Genomic DNA, 7667 nt, shown 5'->3' with positions numbered 1-7667 from the left:
AGACTTGGTCTGTAAAAATGTTCATTTGTTGTCTGTATATTAATGAGATGCCAAAGATCCAAAGATCAGGACATTATTTTGAATTTGTTCCTACATTTTTTAAAAGAAGGACTGAATTACAAGATTCAATGGTATTATGGGTTACATAGAGTGCCCCTCCCCCAAAATTATGCATTGAAATTTTAACTCTCAATACCTCAGAAAATGGCTTTATTTAGAAATAGGATGTTGGGGATGTAATTAGCTAATGAGAGATTATAGAGTAGGCCCTAATCATATATAATTAGTATCTTTATAAAAGGTGGAAATTTTTGCACAGGCACACATACAGGGGAACATGTGTGCGTGAAGACAGCCATCTACAAGCCAAGGAGAAAGGCCTTCTGTACACCCCTCAGAAGGAAACAAACTTGTCAACGCCTTTGAGCTGTGAGATAATAAATTTCTATTGTTTAAGCCACCTAGTTTGTGGGACTTTGTGAAGGCAAACTACCACCTAAGGCATTATGTTAAAAATAATCTGAAAATCAAAAAACCTCTAGTATTGACCTAACACTAGGCCAATGGGAAGCACACAGAATTGATCATTAGGAGACCAATCCTAGTTAGAATAAGTTTTCTGTAATTTGCTATAAACATGCTTTGAGAATGCTTTGAAATAACTGAACTTTACTGAAAATATCAAATTATTTAATTAGTTCACTTTGAAAGGTTTCAGAAAGAATGTCAACATAGATATATAGTTCTATGTAAATGTAGGTAATGGCATTTATTAAACATCATCAAAATTTCTCCATTAGAATAATCATTGAAATTGAAAAATATGGCACAGGTCTTTTTATAAAAAAAAAGAGATTTAAAAAAAATTCTTCCTGGATTTGCCTGACCAAATCACCTGCTTCCAGTTGGGAAGGGGATGAAATTTAGTTCTTAGTTTCTAGAATCCAAAATACAACAATTTAAATGGTAGTTTTGAATTAAAATCACACCCTTTTATTTCAATAGTGCTCAATCGTCAAACAATGCTGATTCAGAATAACACCACCTTATCTGAAATGCTAGGAGGTACAACTGAACACCCACTGTGCAATATTTTCTTTATGTAAAACACTTTACCCTCTTCTGCAATGTATTTGCTTATATGTTTTCCTTCTCAGCTAAACCTGAACTCCTCAAGAGGTAGGTACCTATGACAGTGTGTGCAGCCTACTCAGGATTCAGTGCTTAATCAAGGAGAAAGGGAACGGTCTGAAAGATTGGACAGAGACCAGAAGGAAGAAAACTATAAAGGAAAAGATGTGTCATTTCTAAGCGACTATTGATTCATGTCCAATTAATTTTCCCCTTATCTTAGTCTGAATTATAATTTTTAGTTTTCAGTAATTTCCTGGTGACATACTCTAATTCAAAACACAGCACAATGCTTTTCTTCCTGGAAATGCGGGAAGTTACAAAGGCAGCTGGTTGAACTCTGCAAGGGTACGTCTGCTGTCTGGTACATCCGCTGTGTGGTACATCCGCTGCTTGGGACCACATACCTTATATCTGAGAGGAAGAGAAAAGGAAAAGGAAAGATGAGGTAGGGTGTTGGGGAGGGGGTGGGTGTAAGACGTCTTTAGACCTTATACAAAGAATATTTTATTTTATTTTTTTATTCAGTTCAGGGCAGACTTACAGGCTACTGACCAATTTTTATTTGTGTAATTTCTCCACTTGTGTGTATGGCTTAGGAAAGAGAGGCCGTGGAAAGAGTTAAATGATGTTGTACTCCTTCAAGAAAAACTCAATAAACGTTGTTTATCCACTACTGGCTAAGATTAATTTTCAAATTACACAGTTTCTAACCATACTGTCTCTTCCAAATTACTGATGCAAAATAAAAAATAGGTTATTGAAGTTACTAAATATATTTTCAAAAACCACAGTTCTGAAGCAGCGTTGAAATTTTAGTATTAATTTCCTAATTTATCTTTATTCTGTGTCTAAAATATAATTTAGCTATGAGATGATACAAGGCTTTTATACTTAAAAGATTGATAGTGAAGGAAATTTTGCTTTACCCAGAGTCCACTTAAAATAGTTTCAGCCTTGTCCTTTCGACAAGGCACAAAACTATGTTTAGGATAAGAGTACAGTTTCTGTAACTGAACTGCTTGTATTTTAAGTCTGATTCAATACTGATTTTATCAATATAATTATGGGATGCTGTCCCTGTAGTTTAATGCCAAAGTCTCAGGTTTTAACAAATAGCAGGTGCATATCATACAGAGTTCTGTAAGTATTAAATGAGGTAATATCTGTAACATTCCTAGCATCGTGTTACAAGTCCCATATAATAGCCATTGTAGTCATTTAGAGATAGAGCCACGTGAGCCTACCACCCAAAGTAAAAATGCATATGCTACACTTCATCCTGTCTTTCTTATACAATTAAGATCCACTCTGAGCAGACGTTTGCAAGATAGAAGGGGCAAAAATAAATCTACAGGGGCTTCCCACACTGGAGTAGGAGTTAGCAAAAGAAAATCCTTTTGCCCCTTTAGCTATTAATGATCTTTATTTTCTGAGTTAACCCCTCCTTTACCTTTTACAATGTCCTGCCACAGGCTAGTCCAAGAAATTTGCATCAGTTAGTGGATAGGGAGTGGGGGCGTGGTTTTCAGTGCCAGGGTAAGAGAATCAGAGGTTGGTTAAAGAGTACATGTTTCTCACTGCCAAAGAGTACACATTTCCTAGACCTGGTCCTGGCCAGTAAAGAAGATGAAACTTGTTCACTCCTGCTCACTCTAAGTGAGGACTAGTTCAGATTTTTCTCATTGCTTTCCCCCATGTTCAGCTATTACCTGCCTACCCCCATGTTCAGCCATTGTCAGTGAGCCTCAGAAGTGTCCCAGCCTTAGATACAGACTAAGATCCCCACAAGAATCAGCAAACCTCACCACCCCCCAATCAGTTCAGAGTACACTCCCCATCCTGTGAACCTCCTCTGGTGTACTGGGTGGGTGGGGGGGGTGTCCTTTACCGAAGAACATAAGACATGGCACCTTTTCTCCACACTAAATGTTACTGTAGCATTGGGTCTCAGATTGCAGCCATTCAAGACAAACTTAAGACTTCCATTTTGTCAAAGGTCTAGGACTTCATACACCATCTATCCAATGCCTTTGCAAAGCTGAGACACTGAGGTAAGTAATGTTTGATAAACTACAAGATCTGCTCCTGGCTTTTTTCAACAAGACTAAGTTTTAGCAGCCGGTAGCCTTTCTCATTAAAAAAAAAAAAAAAAAAAAAAAAGTGTTAACAGTTATCTTGTTTCATAATTAACCAGATTATTACAATGCAAAGATGGGTGTTGTGATTGAAGTAAGTATGGGGTAATAGGGAGCACTGAGGAGGGCAACAAATTTGAATTACTGTAGTAGGCTCTAGAGGGAAAAGGGGGAAAAAAAGAAAATCTTTCTTTTAAATCAGGGTTGAGAGATTAATCTTGGAGTAACTGTGATCAGCAGGAGAGCAGCTTTCAACCAGAACTTGAAAATCATTCATCTTGGCAAGGGAAAAGGTCAATGGCTTTAAATTTAGACAGATTTGGGTTCAAATTTGGTCTTTTTCCATTTACTATAAATAAAATTGAGGTCATTTCTCATCTCTTCTAAAATTTTGTTTCTCTAAAGTATTGGACTAATATGTATTTCATTTCAAGGATTCAATTTGTCTTTACTGAAAGCCAGTGGAGGTCATGAGGCAGACAGGCTTCCCTCAGAGTTCTCACAAATTAGCTGGAAGATTGTAAGGCCAGATAGAGAGATGACATAGGGTAATGGCTAACCACTTGACATTGGAGTCAGTCTTTCCATGTTTCCTTCCTGGTTCCATTCCCTATAAAACTGGTTTTTGATAATTTACTTAATCTCTCATCTATAAAATGGGGTTATCAGTGCTTCTCCTATGTATGGCAATGGATTGAGTGAGCTAATCTATATGAACATTAAGAAAGAACTATGGAGTAATTTAAACATTCACTTTTAGGATATGTACCTGCCTCTCTTTTGCACTTCTTCTCAGGAACAAAGAAATTCTGCATTTAGCTACCCCTGCCTCCTCTTGGCCAGATCACTCACTTTTCTGTATATTATGTCTTACTATTTATCTTTTCCACTGGTATCGCTTCTTGGTCTTTTGGCTAAGATCAAGTATATTTTTTCCACTGGTGCTGAAACAGGCTGGAATCTTTCTAAATGTAAAAATAAATAAATAAATAAATAAATAAATAAATAAATAATCCTTTTTCCAAGGTCAATTTACTACCCAACTACCACCCTGTATTTTTACCTTCAGGGCCCAAATTATGAAATTTCTCCATCATCATGAAAGGGAAATGAAGGCAGACCTGTGGGCACTTTTTATGCCCACCGTATCTCAGATTCATTCTTATGGAACTGAGAACTTAATCTTCCAAAATGTCAAAAGCACCATCTTATGCCCCACTTCCCATCCCAGCTCCTGCAACACAAATGTCCAGCATACCTGGATTTGTGGGATACAATCCATACAATCATCACCCCTACAACAACTGCAGGCTGGGAGGGAACTCAGTCACCAACAGCCAGCTCAACATCCTCTGGTATTACCATTTCAAAACACCCAAGTCCACCAGATAATCAGCTGATGTCTCACATGAGATATAGCAGAAAGTTCTGGGACCAAGTAAAAGCTTCCAACCCTGACCCAAAGGTGTGGGAGTTTGGCAAGATTATTGGTGGCATGTGACAAGATCTCACAAATGAAAAAAATGAGAATATGTGAATGAATACAAAGCAGAAAATAAATCTATGAAGGTCTATTTTAAGTTCCCTGCATACTTTCCTTACGTAAATGCAAAAAGTCATACAGAAGCTGCTCTGGAGGAAGAAAGTCGACAGAGTCAGCCTCGCATGGAGAAAGGAGAACCACATGTGAGCATTCTGCAGAAGATCCAAATGATTATGATGATGGCTTTCAGCCATCATCCAGAGACATGTCCAGAGACACCACCACCTCATCAGTGAAATCCCCAGGAAGAGTGTGGTGTCAGACATTTGGTCGGCTGTCACAACACCTAGAACGCAGGTCCAGTCCTTAACAGCTCAACAGCAAAAAGTAGAAGCTGAACTTTTTCAAACAGAGGAGCAATACCAGGAAAAGAAGTCGAAATTCCTGGAAAGAATAGATTCTTCTAACAATGAACATAGAAGTTGGTGCAGTTTGAAAGTAGATGTGGGTTGGAAAAAAATTGCCCCTGAAATTACACAGACAGAGGAACAGGCTCACAAAAGGCAGGGGAAAAGGGAAGAGGAGAGAGATGGCCCAGCAAGTTGAAGGCAGTCAGAGCATCATGGTTCCTGAGGGAGAGCAAGCTGCTAGTAAGACTGAGGAACAGAAAGAGCACAAGCGTATCCCAGTGGAGACAGAGGAGGTAGAAGAAGTGACAGAAAGCCAATAGAACACTGAGGAAGGCACATCTACTCCTGAAGACAATGAGGTGGGCAGGAGGGGGTGGACCAGATGGCTGAGGAGGAGCCCAGTGGTAGTAAGTCTGTCTCAGAGAGCAACAATGGAGGAGCCACCAACGGACCCCACACAAGAAGACGAGAAGAAAGAATAAATGTTGCCTTGTTTAATGTGTTCTAAACACTTTTTTAAATGAAAATTTAAAAAAGAAAGAAAGAAAGAAAGAAAGAAAGAAAGAAAGAAAGAAAGAAAGAAAAGAGATTTCTTCAGCATGCTCTTATTCTTCACTCCATTCCAATCTGTCTACTCTCCCCTCTACTTATAGAACTCTTCCTTTCTGCATCACCATTCTTCATATCTCTAAGTCTGGGGAATGTTTTTCAACTTTCCCCTTGCCTATTATTTCAGAAACACTTTGTACTACCTCTGAGTTGACAGTAAACCACCGCCTCTAAATAAACTAAAATCCATAATAACAACAGTAATAAAAACGACAGCTTATTGCTTTAGTTTATTCTATACCACACTCTCCTGGCATTCCTTTTATGCTCTAACTTTCCCTTCTTAACCACATGGATGGTCCATTTTTTTTTTTCTATCCAATCCCTCACTGTTGAATTTCTTTGCAGTTTGTCATAGGTCATATGATATTTCTCACTCAGTGCCTTTCAGTAAAGTGTTCACACCATACCCATAGCTTCCGTTGTGAGGAATATGTACATATGTGTCTGCATCTCAGCCCTTTTGAATTCTAGCCCCAGATACCAAGATAACTGCCTATTTGTATGTTTCCATGTTCAATAGTGAACTTCCAGTGTCTTCCTCTAATGGCTCCTATCTGAATGAACGATAACAGTATCCATCCAATTGTACAAGTTGGAAACCTGAGAATCCTTCAAGACCCTCTCCCATCTCTCTTGTCCCCTGTATCAGAGAGGTCTGATGCTCTATTGATTTTGCCTCCTTAAATAGCTCTCAGACTCTGCATCTCTTAATATCTTTTCTGCCAGAATCCTAATCCAAGGGATCACCTATTGTTCCCTGAATTAATGCAACACCCTTCCAAATGGTCCCACTTTCTTTCTGTTCTACAAACCTTTTTTCTATAGTATAGGAAAAACAATTGTTTGATAATGCAAATCTGACTGCATCTTTCTTGTTTATAATTTTTCAGTGGCTTCCCCACTTTTAACCTGTGCAAGGCCCACCATTATCTGGTCTGCACTTCCCTCTTTAGCTTTATCTCTAACACTTTTCTGTTCTTTCTTTCACTCTGACCTTCATTTCCTCTAGTGAGCAATAGTACGCCCTGCTTTAGGCCATCACACAAACTGTTCCTTCTGCTCCAACCTTTTTGACTTCTCTCTCTCTCTCTCTCCCTCTTTCTCTCTCTCTCTCTCTCTCTCTCTTTTTTTTTTTTTTTTTTGGTCAGCTAAACTTCATTCTTTAGATTTCAATGAGAAGATCAAAGTTTTTATTTTCAAGCAAACGCTGAGGACATTTATCTAGACTAAGATCTTTCATTTACAGCACACTGCATTTGTCCTTTGTAACACTTATCATCTTATTTTTAATAAGTGGTTCTTCTACTAGACTTCAGTTTTTGATGACAGCAAAATGGAGTTTGCTTTACTCACAATTAAGTCCTTGAAATTTTAAAGGGCTATAAATCCCAAACTCCAGCAAAATTTATTAAAGTCGATTTTTTTTTTCTCTCCCAGGTTCTCCTAGAAAAATTTGTCTTGGCCATGCAGGTTTGAGACAAACATATAACTTCCCTAAAACTTGTATTCTAATTTATATTCCTTCATCTGAGAGAGTCAGATCACTTTTCATACCATGTCATACCCACTCATACATTCTTAGGACAAGGAGTTTGAATTACTCTGTCATTTTGGGGGATGTTCCCTAAGAGGTACCTGCAGTAAAAAAGATAGAGTAGTATAGTCCAGGAGTTTCTTGGCTATACCAAGATATGAAAGGAAAGATCTGATTCTTTTTATATTTTAATAAATTTTCCTGGTGTTAACATTAAAGTCACTTAGACAATCTTTCTTTCAAACTCTCCCATAGTGAAAGCCCATTAGACTTTAATGTGTTTTATTTGGAATACAAAGATACAAATCTCAGCTTAAATAGTTTAGGGACACATACATGTCAGGAGAACAAGGGAGATA

At 38.0% G+C, this 7667-nt stretch overlaps 1 pseudogene; it reads left to right on the top strand.

The window, feature by feature from the left end:
• The first annotated feature begins 4460 nt into the window (after nt 1–4460).
• LOC111147141 lies at nt 4461–5644 on the top strand (annotated as a pseudogene).
• The last annotated feature ends 2023 nt before the right edge of the window (nt 5645–7667 follow it).

This window comes from Enhydra lutris, unplaced genomic scaffold (genome assembly GCF_002288905.1).
Source record: "Enhydra lutris kenyoni isolate GAN:26980312 unplaced genomic scaffold, ASM228890v2 scaffoldscaffold15, whole genome shotgun sequence".
Taxonomy (NCBI): Eukaryota; Metazoa; Chordata; class Mammalia; order Carnivora; family Mustelidae; genus Enhydra; species Enhydra lutris.
Note: the sequence above shows the minus strand (reverse complement) of the source record. Positions and strands in the feature narration are given on the sequence as shown.